The sequence below is a fragment of the Podarcis vaucheri genome (genome assembly GCF_965113315.1).
Source record: "Podarcis vaucheri genome assembly, chromosome: 10".
Classification (NCBI taxonomy): domain Eukaryota; kingdom Metazoa; phylum Chordata; class Lepidosauria; order Squamata; family Lacertidae; genus Podarcis; species Podarcis vaucheri.
This window is the reverse complement of record NC_138748.1, coordinates 32563924-32585045: the sequence shown is the minus strand read 5'-3', so window position 1 is coordinate 32585045 and position 21122 is coordinate 32563924. Positions and strand designations below refer to the sequence as shown.

The 21122-nt window shown below is 39.2% G+C and overlaps 1 protein-coding gene and 1 long non-coding RNA gene across 9 annotated transcripts in view; one reads left to right on the top strand and one right to left on the bottom strand.

The window, feature by feature from the left end:
• Positions 1-21122, bottom strand: part of NAV3 (neuron navigator 3) — a 459986-nt gene that overhangs the window by 368422 nt on the left and 70442 nt on the right. The gene's annotated exons all lie outside the window — the stretch shown is intronic.
• The window catches only part of LOC309542150, a 31573-nt gene that overhangs the window by 1398 nt on the left and 9053 nt on the right, over positions 1-21122 (top strand). The window contains exon 2 of the long non-coding RNA XR_014224118.1: positions 4977-5008. This is a non-coding gene — a long non-coding RNA (uncharacterized lncRNA). The remainder of the gene's footprint in view (positions 1-4976; positions 5009-21122) is intronic.

The following is a 21122-nucleotide window of genomic DNA, read 5'->3' as shown; positions in this document are numbered from 1 at the left end:
ATAGTCCCCAAACTAACGCTTAGCTTTACCAGTACAACTGTGTCAAGTGCCTAACTCTCTCTTAATTGGTTTTCTCCAGCCTAAGGCTTCTTAACTGGAATTCAAGCACAACGCGTAAGACCCAGTAAGATGGGAGAATATCTATTAGGGGATGTTGCTACACAGCAAAAAATAAAGAAATTATACTCTGGAGAAAATCACATGAGTGGGTCATCCACCAATATATATCAGGTATATCGGATGAAGTAATTTATTAAAACTAACTATAATAATGAAAATTACAAAACCCACATTGAGGCAATTTTTTTATTAGACCAACAAAAATGTCACAAAATAATGTGAAGCTTTCCAAGCTGTCCAGAACTCTTCACCAGGCCAATGTTTGTGGGAAGGTAAGGGGAAGGAGGGTTATTGTTTTGTTTTGTTTTGCTTTGCTTGTGTTTTTATTATGTATTTTGTGTTTTTATCCCAGCACATTTACCGTTACATCTCATCATTACATCTGAACATGGGCAAGTGGTTTGTTTCCCCAATACAAAACATGAGTGGCAAACCTGGTTCAGATATAACATCTGGTAGTGCAGAAGCAGCTGTGAACTTTGCTTCAGGAACCTATCCATTTCCTCATTTACGCTAAGCCATGCTGTGGCTTAATGTTGCATGCAAAGTGGGTCATAATCTGTTTTATGTGAAGATATAGAAGAGCAGCATAAAAGGAGGCAAACAGGCACTTCTAGAAGGCAGCATATCTGCTAGTCCACAAGGACCCTGCTCCCCAAGATGCTTCAGCCAACTTTGTGCCTTTGTCTCTTCAAATCTCCCAGGTGCTGTTTCAAGCGATATGCCAAGCACTCCCGTCTCAGAACCCACCACTACAGGTGAATTGTCCATTTGGGAAACATCCCTAACCTTTACAGAACATCAGTGTTATTTTGTGTGAAGTCTCCAACTCCAGTCCAGAGTCATTTAAGGCAACAACATGGTGACAGATCCATTCACAGTTATACTTTCCCTGAAAAAGGAGAACAGCTGGCCATAATAAAAGTGTTTTTCATTTTCCACTGTAACCTCTGAGATGAATTGTTTCTACTTCATAAAATCACAGTTATAAGCACTGCACAAACTTTTTGAGCTTGGCCACTTCAGTAAAACAAACAAAGAAAGAAAGAAAGAAAGAAAGAAAGAAAGAAAGAGCCATCATCTTCTGCCTGAAGCAATCAATCAGTAGATGCCATGCAGCCAATATTTTAGAACAAAAATCAATCCTAGACTTTAGTCCATAGTATAAAGAGCCCCCCAAATACATGTGTTTTTTAAAACAAATCTTCAGACATTCCTAAAGAGGGCAACTGAAAGTGTTTGTATTATGGTAGCTGGAGCTCAAAGAAGCTCATGTGCATGCATAAAGTACTTCATTATGTGCATGGGATATATGTGGCCTATTTTTCTTTCCATCATCAGCTGCTTTTGGCTCATGCTGTGATGCTCCACAGGTCATCTCTGTCCTTCAGGGGATATTGGGGGCAGCACTCAAAAGCCATCAGATGGGGAAGCTGAAAGCTCTTGTTTATGCAAGGATCACTACATGTTGCGCTTTCAGGTTCTGACATCCAAGCCCAATACCAGACACTGGCAGGAATTCAGCTTCAGAGCCTGAGTCAGCCATGAAGCTCACTAGATTATGTCTAGCAGTTTAAACAACAAGGATAATAACAGATTTTTACGTCATAAGCTACACTCCACTTCATCAGATGTATGAAAATTTATTTGCCATTGCAAGTATGTGTGTGGGTAGATGGGTGTGTAGCTTGGGACAGAGGTTGTAAACAGTCAGGTTAAAAGATTTAAAAAACAAAGGCAGAAAAGTACAGACAACAATTACTTAACAGTGGCCCTTCACAAAAAACCATTAATAACAATTCAGTTCACAAATGATAGCACTGGACCTCTTGATGAATTGTAATTAATAGCTTTGTAGTGCCCTCTCCCTTTTAAGTTCAGTTGTTCTAGTATGGCCACACTTCAGACATCTGACTACACCTGGGGTGACTTGGGGTGACATGTCCATTTTGGGTGAACGCTGGACTGCAGGGCCTGCATGGGTCAGTTAGATACCTAAGGCTCATCTAGCAAGGAAGGTGCATTTCCTCCCCATTCTTAGTTGGGGTGTCACAGCCGGAGACTACATTACATCCCAAGGGGTCTGGGGGGGGGGAGATGCTTCCCCTACAGAATTAGTTAAAATCCTTGTCTTCCCATACTACCTGGATTTGTATAATTGATTCTGCATTTTCTCCAATTCATATTTTAATGAATGTAGCCACCTTTCCATTTCTTGTCTCATGCTGGGTGTGGCCAGCAGCCAACAAAAATAACGTGAATTGGTAATATACAAAACAAAGAATAATAGTGAAAATGTATACAGCTGCCAGATTATGAACTAGAATTATTTTATCATTAATATATGGTATGTGGCTTGGGTCAAAAATAATATTCAGTTGCAATTTTATGCATTATTTAGTGAGTGATCAGCCATTGGGTATGAACTCCAAAAATGAGTTGCAAACAGGTGGCTCATTGTGCAACATAAACATACACTTTGCACATCCAATTCAAAATATAGTACTATCTCAGAAGCAAGCTGTGATTTTCTGGAAACTAATAATAATTATAGTATACAAAAAAAGAAAAATTACTTTTAAAATGAATGAAGCAAATATTGTTTCAGGAGAGTCACACTTGATATATTGTAGAATTTATAAACAACTTTGCCAGTTATTAAAAGAAGAACTTTGCAAGGAAGCTCACTGCAGAAAAATAGAAGAAAATGACACAGCATTTCTATTCACAGGAGTAAATTTAGGTTGTGCTACCTTACTGAGGAGTGTTTAATGCAATGTCAGTTGTGTTGTGTTACTGCCGTCAAGGAAAAAATATGTCAGTGGGGTATATAGTTTCAAACAAACCAGCTCCCAAAGCTGTCAATATGGCATATTATACATCAGTAACAGATACCAAGTTTCTTATCATTTGAGAAACAACCACAAGAGGAAGCATCTGCTATTACATGCTGCTGATTTCCCATAGACAGAACACATGGATGAAATATGCAAAGATTTGCTACATAAGCAATCCAGTTGCTGAACAAAGAAATATGAAGCCTTATAGTTGAACTCAGCATATCCCATTTACAAATTTTGTTTCCCATTTTCCAACGTACAGTTATGTTTGCTGAAGTCAAATTTGGAAACACGATACACTGAGCTTTGATCACAACCCAGTAGATTTAGGCATGCTGTAAAAGTGCCTTACTCTGTGCTGAATTGTCAATTTGACTTTTTCGTTGTAACTTAGATTACACAGAGAGACAAAAATCAAACTGGTTACAATTGCTTATTATCGATCCAAAGTTTTCATCCTAACCTTGGATTCGCTCTATCACAGCAAATCATATACTGTCAGTATCAGTTATGCTGAAAGTCAAAAGGTAGGCAATTGTTTCTAATAAAGAAAGATCCCGCATTTTAAATCCTCTACTGGGGATCATAGGGCAGAACTATAGCTTACAAATAATGTGGGGTTGGTGCCAAATACAGACCCCCATCTCCAAAACCAATGCTCTGACCTCTGTAACATATGACTAATTCAAGTTACTCCAAGTTCTTACATAATTATGTGAATTTCACTGCTCCCACTAGCAGTTAGCTACATCTTGTAGAGGTTGAGATATTCAGAACCATCACTTACAGATAGACTTGTCATGCAACACACTGGGAAAATAAGATTTAGAACACGTAGGCTGTTTTTAGACATAACAATACACTATTGCTTAGAATTAGAGAATCAGTCCCATGGTCAGGAAGTGGCCTTCAGAAGCTTTGCTTTTCAGTTTTGTTGTAGCTCAAACTTATTATAGAGTTTAATCTAGGAACTGTGATTTACCAATAGCTATGATCAGTTTCAAAACAAGCCAATTTCAAAGCATGGTTTATGATTATGATGATTTATTTAATTTATATACCGCCCTATACCCGGAGGTCTCAGGGCAGTTGCTGGCATGTATGAGCTAACTATTGTTAGTAATAAACCATGATCCTCAGATTGGACGCAACAAGAAGCCAAGATTCAGGGAAACTGAAAATCAATGCTACTGAGGTCCTCCTTCTAGCCCTGCAATTTGGGGACGGGTGGTGTTGTGTGGCTTACTGTGGTTCATTCACACAGTGACAAGCCATGGTTTACGGTTGCATCCAAATACAGCTAATAAACTATTGAAAGGCTTTTCCCTCTTAACGTTTATAAAGTTCCTACAGAGGGCACTTCTCTATAGATCTTCATACAAAACCTGGATGGATTTAATATGCAATGACAGCACATACACATTTTTGTTGTTGTTCTAGATACACATGCCAGGAAGCTGCATCCAACCATACATAGCCAGAGTGAAAAAATCACTTGTGCAACTGTCATTTATTTACCGGTTACACATTAATTCCTGTACAGGACACATTTATGGATAAGAATAGCATGAAGCAGCAAAAAACAACAACAAAAAAAACCATAAGAGAGGCTAAAAGAATAAACTTTTTTGCTTTCACATTAATCCACATTTTTAATTTTCGTTAACTTCTACTTACATTTGTCATGTATATACCCTTGTTTTCTTAATTTTTTCTCTGAGGAGATTAAGCGCACATGACTGAGTGCCAAAAATCACACATTCCAGCATATCACAAATCCTAAATCAACATTATGAGGTGTGTATTTCTCAGCACAGGACTACAGTCATGGTCATTTGTTTTATGAACTTTAGCAGTTGTGTTTCACAGAAGAATTATGTAAATTACACTATTACCATGACTAATTACCAGTCTCTCTCTCTCTCTCTCTCTCTCTCTCTCTCTCTCTCTCTCTCTCTCTGTGTGTGTGTGTGTGTGTGTGTACATGCATGTACATTGCAATCCATTGTGCCACAGCGCAGACCTTGGGAACACTGAGATCAACATAGGTAATTATTTCAGCATTATGGTCTAGAAAACTTAAGAAATACAGTATAGTACTTCTTCTTCTTGATATGATTGTCCATTAAAACAGGAGCATTTCTTTAGGCCAAAGGTTTCTACACATGGCTGAACATTTAGGGACAGTGCACATGAAAAAACTGGCGAAGAATGACCATGTGAACTGACTTAAGTCATCAAGTAAGGTAGTTAGCATGATAGCATACTTTTAGGTAGGTCGGCTGTTTGATCTTTCATTAAATTTGTATTATTATATTATATTATATTTAAATATATATTTATTGTAGTATTCCAAATCAAGTCGCAATGATATGCAATCAGTTGGCTAGAACATGCTGCTGATAATGCCAAGGTTGCAAGTTAGAACCCTGTAAGAGACAGCTACAAATTCCTGCATTGCAACTTGATAATTCTATGAAATTAGGCACACACTTATATGTAGAGACAGACAGACGCACTTAAAATGTTCCCCCCTCATTGTGTGCCAATAAGTATTTTAGTAGAGACATGTGAAATTGTGTTAGAATTTAGACCCCCACACACACACCATTACATATCAGCAAAGTAATGTGGGAAGGGGCAATTATGCAATGTAGCGTAGAAGAATCTTGACTTCTGAAACCTAAAGAACTTTGAAGGTCCTTTTTATACTTAACTGAATCATTTTATTGGAAAGTTGTGGCCTACAGTGACTATAGTGTGGCATTCAATATAGCTATGAGAATCCCTATTAAAGCAATTTCCATCACTGGGTGTCACTTCTGTCCTTTAATGTAAACAGGATGAACAGCGTACTCACTACTCTACAAATTATTTGGAACTGTTTTTGTTATTCACTTTAATGTTGCCTTTTATTTATATCACAAAATTCTAACACCTCTGAAATCCTTCCAGGGAATTAAGTCACCACTGTCAAGTTCAAAAAATGTTCAGAGAAGGGCAGCCAAGGATGTGGAAAAACTCCCTATGAGGAAAGGTTTCCTTCCAAGTGTGTAACGTGATGTCTGGTGTAGGGAGAGAGAGCAATATCTTCTCCCCCTTCTCTTTGTAACCCAGGGTTGCCCAGTGAAGATGAATGGTGGGAAATTAAGGGTAGATAAAACATGGTGCCTTGGTCTTTGGTAATAGTGATGTCTACTTACTTGGGCTGATTTAATAGAGGTTTGTGTGTATTCATGAAAATTAAGGCTCTCAATGACTAATGGCCATGCTAGTTACAGTATATAACCTTCCAGTATGTCTCTGTGTGTCTCTGAATACAAACCGCTCGAAATCACAAGCAGAAGGGTGGCATTGCATCCATATTCTGCTTTGCTCCAACCCAACTGGTTTTTCTTAAGATAGCCAGGGCAGAGAGAGCCAATGTGAATCTGTATGGCCCCATTCTCCCCCTCGATGTTGGGGAATGGCAGGGTTCTGAAGAGGGTGTGGCAGAGGCAGGGGACCAGGGGAGTGACTCAGGAGAGGGGACCAGTGGTTTACAGGGCGTCACACCAGCTCCCCCATTCCCAATGTAGTCATTCCCCGCTTTGTTCCCGATGTAGATTGTCACTGACTCCTTCTTCTCTGGTGAAGTGTGTGTGCCATTTTCTGGTTTGCCTCAGGTGCCAAAATGTCTTGGGCCGGCCCCGAATGCATGGGACAGTGATGCAAATCACAAGCACACACAGAGAGGGAGACAATCTTTGTCAGAAAATGCCTTATTTTCTGTCACCACCTTGGTGACTTGTTACTGGATATTAGAGCTGAAAAGTTTATTATTTTATTTTTGTAAGTAATTCTATACCAGTTTGTAGGACAAAGCCCTCCCTAAATAATGTGCCTAAAAGGAATGGTGCTACAAACATTAAGTACACCAATCGGTGTACACTTACTGTGATAAATTTGCTTTGATAAAGTTATTTGCTATGATAAAGTTATTAACATGAAAGGCAGCAGTGACATTTTCAAGGTCCTCTTCAAAATCCTGTACTGAACGGCCCAAGTGCAGGCCACTTAGAAGGAAAGTTTCAAAACTGTGAGGCCATCAATTTACAGTGGTACCTCAGGTTACATATGCTTCAGGTTACAGACACTTCAGGTTACAGACTCCGGTAACCCAGAAATAATACCTTGGGTTAAGAACTTTGCTTCAGGATGAGAACAGAAATCGGGCTCCGGCGGCGCAGCAGCAGCAGCAGGAGGCCCCATTAGCTAAAGAGGTGCTTCAGGTTAAGAACAGTTTCAGGTTAAGAATGCACCTCCAGAACGAATTAAGTACTTAACCCGAGGTACCACTGTATTAACATTGTGCTCTCAACTGTTCTTTGATTTTTAGACAATAATAGTTATGCTTATTGCTCAGCCTTCTCTAGATTGCTAGATTGCTGCACATGGATTTTTAAGATCACTGCTTTACTACTGAGGTTAAGCAATGAATCATACAATTTATCGTTCAGTTTGATTTGCCTGAAGAGATTAAAACAGCATTCTAGTCAAGGATCACAGATCCACTGTTGTTGTTTTTTTAAAAAAAAGCAGATTCCTGCTCTAACAGAGTAGAGATATTAAATGCTAACCATTTTTAAAATCCTTATGAGTTGCCCAAGCAATTCAATGAATTCCTGAGAAGAGTAAAAGGAAAACATCAATCATTATTGGTGGAGGATAAAGGGTGGAGGGAGGCAAAGCTTCCAATAACCTTGCTTTTATCACAGAGGCCATTTTTCACAAGCTATGGGCTTGACAGTTTTCCATGGTTAAAAGAAAATCATATTTCAATCCTGATGGTTGAAACATTAATATCTCATTACAACCAACTGGGATCGTCTTGTAGAACAGCAGTGGGGGGAAGTACAAAGCAAGGTATAAATAACACCTCCAATTTTTATAGTTGATGGGTACTATATCTGCTACCTATTCGATTCTCAAGTTTTAAAATGCTCACATTCACTGTTGTAGCATAGTGATCTGACATAGATAGTAAAGAATTAAAGGGATGTAGAACCAAGATTCCACTAGAATGGAGTTCTGTGGATGTATGACCCTGCAGATGTACAATGGCCATCCGCTCTGACCATTGGCCACATGGGCCAGGGCTAATGGAAATTAGAGCCCATCAGCATCTAGAGGGCCAGAGGTTCACCCATTACTGCAACTAGATCTTGCTCTACTACCAGTGGCCCGATGTTGAAAGTGGCACTGGTAGCAGAGAGACTAGGAGCGGCATCAGTTTCACCCACAATATACTGCTGGAGTGAAGCTGCCATCACAGTCTGCCCCTCATAGCAGTCCTGGGTGATGTATCGATACATCACCCAGGCCTAGAAGGGACCCCAAGCGTCATATAGTCCAAGTCCCTGCAATGCAGGAATTTCAACTAAAGCATCAATGACAGATGGAGGAGGAGGAGGAGGAGGAGGAGGAGGAGGAGGAGGAGGAGGAGGAGGAGAAGAAGAAGAAGAAGAAGAAGAAGAAGAAGAAGGAGGAGGAGGAGGAGGAGGAGGAGGATAATAATATTGACCTAACTAGCAGGATTGCTGCTAAACTTGATAATGTCCATAGAACATTTTGCTTATAATAAGACAACTAAAAAAAAACCCAAAACCCTATGTTTTGCGTAACAATAACAGTGATACTCAATTTTTAAAAAACAACATGCAAAAACCATGCAAAATATTAAGACGTGCATGCCAATTCAACCAAAACATGGTGTTTGTAATATTTAATGAAGATTATTAGGGGTACAAATGTAAGTTATTTCTCTTTATCCCTGGCATTTCAAAGGCTTACTACTACAGCAAGATATAAAAGTGGTCATTACTAAAATATGCTTTAGAAACACACACGCTAGTATTAGAGGTGATTGTTTGCAGCAAGGACTTTCCTTAAGCTATAAGTAAATCTCTTGCTTCTATTGTTCAATCTTTTCCATAACCTCTGGGGCACAATGTCTTCTCTAATCTTCTTGGTATGGTTTATTAACCTCCCATTCTTTGTTCTCAGTGGATCCAGCACTGTTTCTGCTGCTAGCATTTGATTGCAAGTCTTTACTCCAACCTACAACATCCACTTTAGATTCATTTTTCAGATCCGCAGCCCTCTTTCATTTCAGCATCAGTAACATCTTCACAGCCTGTAAGCACTCCTCAGCTGAAAATATATTCCATCTTTTCAGCAGCCCAAAGAAGTATTACGTATTCTTACTCGGTGGAATTGCACAAGAATTAATTTAGTCTACCAGCTCTGTTCTTTCTTTCTTACTTTTTTTTGTCCTTTGTGGGGAAGATCATAGAAAGTTCTTCGGTTCTTCGGTTCCCATAACATGAGGGACTGACAATAGTAATTAAATATCAGCCTTTGATTAAATGAGTACATCTGAAGACTGTTAACACTGTGTTATCATTAACACCTTAACTTTTGGGTACATTCAGAAACCCACAAGAGCACTCCTCCTGTGGTTTCCAGCAACTAGTTTTCAGAAACATAATGTCTCTAACCTCGAAGGCAGAGCATGGCAACTGTGTCTAATAGCCAATCAGAAACGCTACCTTTGCAATCTTTATAATGCATATACCCTTATAATTCTTTCTTAAAAGTCTTCACTCATACCTCTTGCTATTTCTCTCAATTTAGACCAGGATTGTCCGAGTAAAGTACATAAGCTACCTGCCATGCCACACAAGTCATAGATGCTCTTGTGGACTTACAGAGAATGGGTTTTCATTTTGCTTGCAACAAAATCTTCCCTGTGCTAAACAGAATATAATGAAAGTACTGATGTCATTGCCCAGAAAACAGAATTTGTATGTGTTAAGCCAACTTCTTCTGAGATGTACTAAAAGCAACAACCCTATAATAAGCAGTCTCACACTAGATTGTGGGTTGTAGATATTCAGGAAGATTACCAAAGATCAGAAAGCAATGTTCCCTGGACCCTCACTGGAATCCTGTAACAACATGCCCTCAAAAGCTTTCTGACCTCAAACAACTTTCTCCTTGAGACACATCATTTCTTTTCAGTTGAGGCAAACCTTGAATCTTGCATGGTTATCTGCTTTTTGTTAGTTTTAACATTTTCACCCCCAGAAGCATACCAGGCAAAATGTTATGCCCTCCAAATCCATTTCACGAATGCGTAGCCATGATTTCATTCTATGTCCTCTATGAAAGAATTTATGAGGCATTGCATGCAAGGAGTGGGGGTGAACCCTGAAACCAGACATGGATTATTCATTTGTATTATTCACCTAATGGATTAAATGAAAAAGAAATTTAAATGGCATACATTCTCTCCCTCTCATTAAACCCTGTTTTTGCTTCATTTTAAAAACTTGTCTATCCCTTTTCAATTGAAATTCCTTTTTGTCTTCCCTCCAACCTCAATTATCACTTCTCAGTAATAATCCTCACCCAAGTGGCCTAGATCTTCTTTTACCCTTTTGTACTAACATCATATTCTTCATAATTTGATGCACAAACTCATTCTTTTACCCTCTAATCCCTATTTGTCAGGTTTCTTCCAGACAACCTGAACCCTTTAACCGCATAACCACTCCATCCTCCACAATCTTCCTTTCTTATATTTCTTTCCTTGGCTCTGCCAATATGAAGAATCCCTGTTTTATTTTTCATTAAATAAACCTGCCACTTTATTTTCCTTTCTCTGGGTAAACTGTCACCTCTAATCTCATTTTCCTTTCTCTAAGTATATCTAAGGGTTTCTATTTGATTAATTTGTCTTAAGGCCCTCGGCCTGCATAGCTCTTTCAGTGCAAATTATTAGTATGGTATCATTTAAAGTCCCCAACAACTCATGTTTTAGTCAGTAAAGAGAACTTTCTGACCTACAGATTTATTATGCATATACAGCACATGACAGCGGTATACTAATCTATTGCTAGAAGTCTACATTTTTCCTTAACAATGACATTTCATGAGAATCAAGTGCAATGCAATGTCCTCCTTTGCAAACAAAGGCTTTTCTGTGGCCAGTGTGCGCACAAACAAACCTGACCCTACAAAATTTTATCTTCTTTCAATATACCACAGACCCTTTAGATTTCAGGTGAAAATTGACAATTTCTGCATTGCTACCTACCACTTGCTATAACACAAAATATAACTATTATAGCCACCGGCTACAAGAATCTGTAAATGTATTTCCTCTTCGATATACTCTGGAGACATTCCAACATGGTTGTTTTGTTTTCGTTGGGTTTTTTACTTTTTATTGGCTTAGGGACAGATTCTGCTGAGCTATGTTGTGGCAGCGGCATCTCTCTTTTCACAGAAGTCAAAAGGTGCCCATCTCTCTGCCTCTGCCAAAACACTTCCAACTGCCAGGCCTCAGCAAATAATTGTGTGAGCTTCAGCAGGTCGAATGAATCCCCAATACCCATGGGATGCTTCAAAAAGTTGCCAGATGGGATCCTTCCTCCTCCTAAAGGAAACAGGAGAAGGTATCCAGTTCCTCAGCACTACACACAAAATACAAACTGCAGCATTTTACCTGTGCAGCGCAATAAGCCCGATTTGGCATTTAGGTTTCACATAACAAGGTCTGAAATGGCTAAACAACATAAGCCTGATTTTGTGGCTCGCTGCCAACTCATCTTTTAAGCAGAACTGTAACCCGAGGCTTTTTGGGTTGAATAGATATGCCTAATGTTTCCTTGTGGATGACTAGACTGGAGATTCTAGAATCAGGATGAGAAGGAGAATGAAAGTGAACATTTATCTCTTCCAGTGTCAGTGAAGTTGCATTTTCAAGACAACTTTATTGAAATCTAATTTGGTACTTCCTTCTCTGCTTTGCCCATTTTTTTAAAAAAAAATCCCAAATGGCACAATGTAGCTGAGCATATTTATAGCTATTACCACAACAACAGAGTGCAGAGTACATATGCATAGCATTATATATTATATTATATTATATTATATTATATTATATTATATTATATTATATTATATTATATTATATTATATTATATTATATTATATTATATTATATTATATTATTATACTGCCCTTCATCCAAAGATCACAGGGCAGTTCTCTGAGAAATAAAAGTATTAAATCCAAATACATGATTTGAGAGCTCTTACCCATAATTTTTTAGTATGCAGTATTGCTAGAAATGTGTTATTAAGTAGAGTTTGGTTGGTCTCCCAGATAAGCTCAGATAATTACACACTAATTTGCAAATTTTATATATGTTAATTAAAATCTATGAAAGATTTAATAGTTGAATGTCATATCTTTGTCAAGATAGGTACAATATTAAATAAAAGGTTACAAAGCACTGATAATAGCATTATTCTGTGATTCGGTTTAACAGCCCTATTGCCTATGTACACTGACATTTTAAGACAAGTTTGCCTTAAGCTGACAATTACTTGCATTCAGTAGAGGAGGATGGAACAATAAGTCGGATCCTCTTCAAAGAGGGTACGTGTTGCACTCAGACCACTGAACGTCCCTACCTCCCAGTGTGGGCAGAGCTTAGCCCTGCTCCACTGTTGCTTGGCTTGGGGGGTGTCTGCAAAACGCTTTTAAACCCTGCATGCCGTTTGTTGGACCTCTTTGCCTTCGTGCAGCGGATCACCCCACCCCCACCCCCCTTTAGTTGGTGCGTTTGGCCTTGCTATGGACTTTGTTGGTTGCCTGTTTTGTAACGGGGGCATGGTAGGAATTTTTCCATTTAGCAAATTGGCAGGGCCATTTGGTTTTCGCCTACCGCTTAGCAAGCGTCACAATTTTGTAAGGTTAGGCGGTTAGGCATTGGATCAGTGTTGTGTGGGGAGGGGAGGTGTGGCCACCACCTGCCCCTCCAAGGTCAAGGGTATTCCATTAAAGAAATCCAGGGTTTGCCCTGGTTCTTGTCCGAATCCCCGTGGTAGGCGCTAGGGCCATACCAGGACCCCACGGAGACACCGGGGATGAGCTTGAGTCGGTTGCCACCGGCCAGGCTCCCTCTGGCAGTGTTTCACCCTTTATCAGATTCCCCATGAAAGCGGGTGTGAGTCTAATATAGTTTGAAGATTCCAGTGCCTAAGCCAATACCACTCACATTCTGTGTTTAATAAAGTTGTGGTCTCGAAGCGCAATACTATCTTACTACCCTTGAGAATGTTGCCACCATTCTATATTACTGTATGTAGCAGTGAACGGCACTATTTTTATTTTACATTGTGGTTTATAATGTGATTTGTCGTTTAGTCATGTCTGACTCTTCGTGACCCCATGGACCAGAGCACGCCAGGCACTTCTGTTTTCCGCTGCCTCCCGCAGTTTGGTCAGACTCATGCTGGTAGCTTCAAGAACACTATCCAACCATCTCGTCCTCTGTCGTCCCCTTCTCCTTGTGCCCTCCAACTTTCCCAATATCAGGGTCTTTTCCAGGGAGTCTTCTCTTCTCATGAGGTGGCCAAAGTATTGGAGCCTCAGCTTCAGGATCTGTCCTTCCAGTGAGCACTCAGGGCTGATTTCCTTAAGAATGGAGAGGTTTGATCTTCTTGCAGTCCATGGGACTCTCAAGAGTCCCCTCCATAAGGACCCTAATAAAACCTGAGAAAATTTTGTAGCTTGGTGTAGCCCAACATATGACCATCTTTTTATATTCAGATCAGGTTAAATTGAAGAAAGTGTGCAAAATATTATGCATTGCACTTTATGCAATTCACCTACAAATAGATTCCCTTTTTTATTTCAGAATTTTCTAGAAGGTGATTATGGTGAAGGAGCTTAGTTTCAACTCTGCTATGGCCAGGAAAAACTTGCTTCACTTCCCTCATCTCTAATTTCAATGTGGGTAACCCACTTGTCTTTAATGAATTTGATGTTTACAAAAATGCATGTGTTAAATCTATGTTTAACCTTTACTATAGGCAACTTTCCCTGAACAGCTTTTATTTGGCACATTCCAATAATCTAATAAATCAGGAGCCACATTTCAAACAGTTAAGCTTGCAGATATGCAGACATCCCAGCATAGAAAAGGATGAAAGGCAACAAATTTTCAAAAGAAATTGTGAACTCAAATCTGCAAAAGAAAGTTGGGATGGGGAGGTATTGTAGCTGATCAGTTTCATGCATTCTTTAAAAATAGAATTCAAATTCCCTGAAAAAGACATGATATTTGATTCTATTGTGAGACATGTGCTTGAGAATCTACCATCTCACACTAGCAACTCTGCGGATGAACTGGACATGCAGTTTCTTGAATAAGGGGTGGTAATTATTCATTCCATTCCATGGATTAGAAAGATATGAGGCTGACTTATCTGTCACAACATTAAAAGATTACTGCTTATAATATTCTTCTTAGCTTGGTTTCTTTCATTTTCTAAACTAAACTGTGTTCAACTGCAGACATTTGTTTCTGATAATATTGCTACTGCCAGTTTTAGGGACAGTGAAAAACTAAAGAAGGGAAAATTTACAACCAAATCAGTAGGGGTTCCCTTTACTACAATAGATAGTATGTGTTAGCTGAGTTTAGAATGAGTACAATATTTCCAGCTTTAACCATGAATAGAATGTTGTGTTGTGAACATCCTATGAACCAATATAACCAAACTGGTTGCTTGTTTTCCCTCTACCCTATCTAAATTATCTAAAAGACCACAGACAGAAACTGGGCTATATCTGCAGTCATTTGAAGTTGCAAAATGAATTCAAAATGGAATAGGTACAAAGGAGAGCAACTAAGATGTTCACAGAAATGAAGCATCTATTTTGTGAGCAGAGATTAAGAGCTTGGCAAAAGAAGTTTAGGAAGCAATATAGCAGTACTCTACAAATATATCAGAGGGGAATCATGCCGAAGAGGAAGATATATTATTTAGATTTTTTTAGAGCTCTGGCTAGAAGCAGAAATGGTCATCAGTCAATTTAGGGTTGAGATTTAAGAGATATTAAACTACTATATACGCTCCTTGTAACAGATGAGGGAGCAAAATTCTCATTGCTGTGAAAATCAAGATGGTTAAATACATAAAGAATAATCCCATAGAATGAATGTATAGGAGAAATTCATAATTTTACCTGGAAGGATAAAAAGTTGAGGATAAAATTAAATATGGTATTTATCCATAAAGAGAAAGGAGGTATTTCTTTTCCTAATGTAATAGCCTACCTTTTGGCAAACTGTTGTTGTGTACACCTGCCTATGCCTTAATGGGAATGTATGTTCATGCAACACCCATCAAATTGGGTGGGGGAATCCATCAATGAGCAATAGCTAAAAATATAGCCTGATGGATTCTCAGGTAAATAATGCATGTCCAGGGCAAAGTAAATACTGCAGAAAATGGTATGTGTATAACAACAAATCATAAAACAAGTGCCCAGTGCTGTATCATGTTGCTTCCCTTTCATCTCATGGAAACCATGCAACTCACTCTTAAATTAAGTTCACTGAATGGATTCTGTTAAGTTGTGGGTGAACATATCAGACGACACAGCGATTCTTCAAACAGCTCTTGTTTATTCACAGGCCAGAACAGAACTGAACTGAAGGGCTCAGTCAGCCTGCTTATATAGAGCTCCACTAGAACGTAACTGTAACAATTTTCTAAAACTATCCAATCACTGAACGTCACTTTCAATCCCTTATTTGCATAACTTTCATAGTATCCCCCTGCTGGCCCAGGGTGAGAACAGGGTGTATATCCTTATGAGAACATAAGAATAGCCTGCTGGATGAGTCCCATGGCCAATCTAGTCCAGCATCCTGTTCTCACAATGGCCAACTAGGGAAACCAGCCTGTGGTAAACCAGGGAGTAGAGCATGAGCATGGTAGCAACTGATAGCCCTCTCCTTCATGAATTTGTCTAAACCTCTTTTAAAGCCATCCAGGTTGGTGGCCATCAGTGCCTCCTAGAAAAGGAAAAATAAGTTAGATGGCTGATTTTGGAAAGGGGCGTATTAAAAAGAAAAAATAATGCTTGCTGAGGAACAAGTAGTTTTTCAGTTGATCAAGAAATTGGTGGCAAATGTAGCACAGTGTGCATGTAGACAGAGGATAACTAAAAAGGTCGTTTTTGTGGTTTATAAAAGGAGCCATGTGGACAAGAATACTTCAGTGGTCCCATCCTTGCATGTGAAGTCCTGCATGACTGCATGAAATCAGCAATTACTAGTATTCACCGTGTGGTAGCCATACAAACGTTATCGAAAGAGTGAAATATTTTGAAAATATCACTATGGAAATTTCCCTGCTTCCAATGCAAGGGATATAGGAAATAAGTTGATTCATTATACAGAATTAGACTTGGAGAACTGTTAGATTTTTCTCTTTATAACTTTCAAAACAAATTCTCAGATGGATAAGGTAAACAAGAGAATATATTAGGATTTACATAGCAGGCGTCCTATGTAAGTGATCAAAGCAGTAAATAACACAAAGATATACAGCTAATGTAAACTGCTAATGTAAACTTGACCCAACAGGGACAATTTCTCTTCCTTCAAGAACATTATTTGGCTCGTTGAAAGCTTCTCTCCAAAGTAAGTTTGATAGTGTTCAAATCATAAGCATTCGCCTCTCAAATTATGAATCATTCATGACTGAATACTTTTCAGAAGCAAATTGAAATCTACACAAACCTGACAGCTGTTCCAATGGCAGTGATGAAATTTACTTGATTGGCAAAGTGTGACTATCAGATCTCTATACTCTGCTTTGTATTAGCAGTACTCGTGAGCAATATCTTTCAAAGGACGTTGGGTTAGCTGGAACTGTGAGCAGAAGAAAAACAACCGCCAGCACTCTTCTGCAAATATCTGCCTGACAAATACTGGATGACAAGTCCATCCATGGCTAGAATAAGTTCTAGAATAGTTGTTAGGGTTCTGCTTGTGTAAGAATTTGCACAAGCAAAAGTGTGTCTTTGAGTTTGTGCAATGCTCTGATGTAAAGGATAAAACAGTCCTTTCATGACTTGAATACTCCTTCCCCAGGTAGAAATGTATGTCTGGATAAACCCAGTGAGAAGCACTTTTGCCTTACTCACTTAAGTGTAAGAAGCTATAACTTAGCAGAGCACACCTGTTAGCATAGTGATGTTAGATCTAGTACCCAGGACTGCCAATAACCATACCCTCTCCTCATCAAAGAGGAAGCATGCAGAATGGCACTTAGATTTGGTCGGTTGATTAAGATGACTTCATCCCTGATAACTGGAAATGAAGAATATACTGGCAAGTTTTTACAAAGCCTATCTATTCCACAATATCTCATTGCTGCACAAATTGAATGCCCATGTGCTCAAAAAAAATTATTAGATTTCAAGGCAGCATGTTCATCAATAAGTTGAGAATGGATGTCACAGAAAGCTTCTCCTATACAGTAAAATATATTCAACTATCCACAACTAAGAAGTATCCTGATAAATAGCCCAGTGTGGGATGCAGTCAGGGGATAGTGTATTGGTGTAAAGAGACTTCTGTTTACAAAATACACTAGATTCTTCAGTTCTGGATTCCTATCAAGCAGCTACTTTGCACTGACCAACTGATGTCAGTCACAGATATGTGTAAGTCCGTCATAAGTCTGCCATAAATATGCAAACATAAACTCATGCCAGCAATAGGTCTACTTAATCTGTAACATAACAAAGGCAAGTCCAACTCATGAAAATTCTGACTAATAATTATCTGATCATTATAAGTAGTGAATGAAAATAGTCAAAGCCAGGTATTAAAGCTCATTTTTTATTGACTGGATGTAAAGAAAATGAGTCTACTCATACCTCACCTCCATTCTTCTTCTCTGTGCTGCATCTAAGGTTAAGCTCAATAGACAGAGAGGGTTTAAAAAAGAAAGAAAGAAATCCACTATATAAGTTTCTTTTTAACAGCATTTAAAAATCCACCTTCTTGCTAATGTTTCATTCACCTGTCACTCTAAAAATAATTCACCATCTATTTTCAGGGTTTCTATGATCAACATCATGAAAAGTATTAATTTTAAAAGCATTTCAATGGCATTGACAAATGGTATCCAAATCAATCTACTACTGAAAGCAGTAATAAAGAACAGACCACAATGCTGTTGTGAATAATTTTATTTTTATCAGCACCTACAGCCTATTATTTTCTATACTGAATTTACATTGTTCCTCTATAACTGTAGGCCTAGTAAAGTGGTGCTATCAAATTCAGCATGTCTGGATGCAATCAAAAGAATCTGAAATGTCAGAACATTTTAAATTAGATTGAATTAACATCAATGTCTTCCTAAAGGTGCCTTATACTTCCCCCTTTAGATAGTGTAATTTCAATCAGGCTGGCCTGAACTGCAGCATAGAAAAAGCAATAAAACTACCGGTATTTATTTAAAAGTTTCTTAACTCCTGGGGTCTGGATTCTGTGATAGAAGAAATGTGGGCTATAAACAGAAGATTTTATTTTTTTATTTTTTTAAAAAATAATTGGAGCATAATTATTGCTTTGCCATGTGCTCAGGTTGTGTTTCATAATTTGGTTCCGGTGATCAAATTTTAGTAGGCCAAAATATAAACTAGACTTGTGGGTGTCCATGCAGTCCCATTTCATACAACCCAAGAAATAATGGTTAATTGGTCAGGAAAAGCCAACTTCAAGGTAGGTCAACCGAATAAACCACCTTCAAACACACTTGGGTGTGTTCCAAAGCTGTTAAATCACAGTTTTATAATCTGGATAAAGAAGGAAACTATTGTTAATAGGAAACTTCCCTGTATGTTCACTTGCCTCTGTACATTAGGTTGTGGAGAGCATTCTTAAAAATCACTTTCATTTGTAGGATGGAAGAGTGATAGATGATTAGATAGAGAGACAGATAGACGATAGATGGAGGGGGGGATATTTTCTGGTAGTTTTACTACATGTAACACAAATCTCATGTATACCCCTGGGAGAGAGATGGGTGCAGCTGTTAGGGCAAAACAGTGTAAAGTTACACTGAATGGGACAAAGGTATACCAGTCTGATAGATAAGCAGTAATCGTGTCTTGAGCTACTATCTGAAAAAGCGTGTTCTCCTTAACAGAGAGCACGTGTTGCGGTTGGAGGAACAGGCCACCGGGTCATGACTAGGCAAATTTGGAACCCAAACAGCTAAAGGGTTAATTGGGTTGCTGGGGATTTTGTGTGTTGCCAATTCGAAGGAGGGGCCAAAGTCTATAAATATTAGGAGTAGATGTGGGGACGATCTCTTGGCCGTTTTGCATCGGATCACCCGCCCCCCCTCCCTTTATAGGGTGGTTCTTGGTTTATTTGACCTTGCTATTGCCTGTCATGGGGTCGTCCGCCTTGGTGCGGGGGCCTAGTAGGAATTTTGCCATCTGGCTGATTGGCTGGTGCCATTTGGTTTTTGCCTACTACGTAGCAAATCGTCACAACTTGTAAGGTTGGCGGTTAGGCATTGGTTAAATTGGTTCTTGGAGGGATAAGGTGCCTATCCCTCCAAATGATGCGGAAAGGGAATTCCGTTAAAGGAATCCAGGGGCTTGCCATTCTTTCGTCCTTGCCCGTGGAGCCGGGCTTGGACCGTGCAAGCCCCACCGGAACATGAGGGTGAGAAGTGTTGGACTGTTTCCCATCCTCACTTCTCCCCAATACTTGTTTCCCATGCTGGCTTCCGGTGGTGCCCGGAAGTGCCAGCACTGTCCTCGGGGGGCAAGGACAGATAGTCAAACCAATGCCTAAGCAACCACTCACATTTTTTGTATTTGAATAAAGTTGTGGCCAAAATTTATGCCAAAAACCTTAAACAAAAATTGAAGTGTGAAGTGTGAATTTTTTGGGGGGTGGCACTGTGGGACTCAACACGCAACAGCATGGGAAACAACACCCTTCCTAGTAGAACATACATCCCAGTTATTTTTCAGTTTAATCTGTTTCCATCCTGCCTTTTTTTTCTTGCACGTTTCTTTTATACTCAGAGGTTGGGGAATCTTGCCATATACACTGAATGTGAAAACCCTATATAAAGAACCCAAGAAGTCAGGCATTCAACACAAAGAAATTTGATCAGTTTGTAGAACTGGATAACTTGGATATCTAACATTCACAACCCACTAACTTAAAGGCTGGAATAAGTCGATCAAAAAAGACAGGAAAACAGAAAAAAAGGCACTGTACTGTAACATTTTCTCAAAGAATCACAAATGCCAGTGGGGTGGAGGAAAGGGAAAACTATAGTGGCAGCAAGGAAAGGATATGTTTACATGTTTTTGGATGCTCTTAATATTTGTGATAAGTTTTATTTTATTCTCAAATGTATTTTACTACCATTTTGGTGTTTTTGTCTCTGGGTTCCGTTGGGAGGTAGAAATTTTGAACAATGATAGCATGGTAGAAATAGCAACAGGCACAAGCCTATACCAGGGAGTTTAAGACAGTAGGTACAGATCTGAAATATTAAACTCTTACCCCCAAAGGAGCCACATCTAAATGAAAACCTTTCCTACACCGTTCAAGTTTATAAGTGCTCATCTCATGACAAAGCTCCAGTCTATTCCCTTTCACTATTCTAAGGGAGAGTGCATGAGAGAGAGAGAGAGAGAGAGAGAGAGAGAGAGAGAGAGAGATTACTTCTACGTACTGTATATCCTTTAAATAGCAGTTACACCTGCCTCTGAATGCCAGTTATTGAGGAACATGAGCAGAAGAGGGCTGCTGTGATAATGTCTTGCCTGTTGGAATTCCATGGGCATATGGAGACTCCAATACTTTGGCCACCTCATGAGAAAAGAAGACTCCCTGGAAAAGACCCTGATGTTGGGAAAGATAGAGGGCACAAGGAGACGGGGACGACAGAGGATGAGATGGTTGGATAGTGTTCTTGAAGCTTCCAGCATGAGTTTGACCAAACTGCAGGAGGCAGTGGAAGACAGGAGTGCCTGGCATGCTCTGGTCCATGGGGTCACAAAGAGTCGGACACAACTAAACAACAACAATGGTTGGTGGGAACAGAATGCAGACAGTAGGCCTTTGGCCTGATCCAGCAAGACTCAACTCATGTTCTTAAAATGCACTACCATCTTTTAACGGCATTCTGCTACTCCTTCAAACAATTTTCTCACGCTCATTCAGAAAAGAGAACTATTCTTATAACCTTTGCTTCCAAAGAG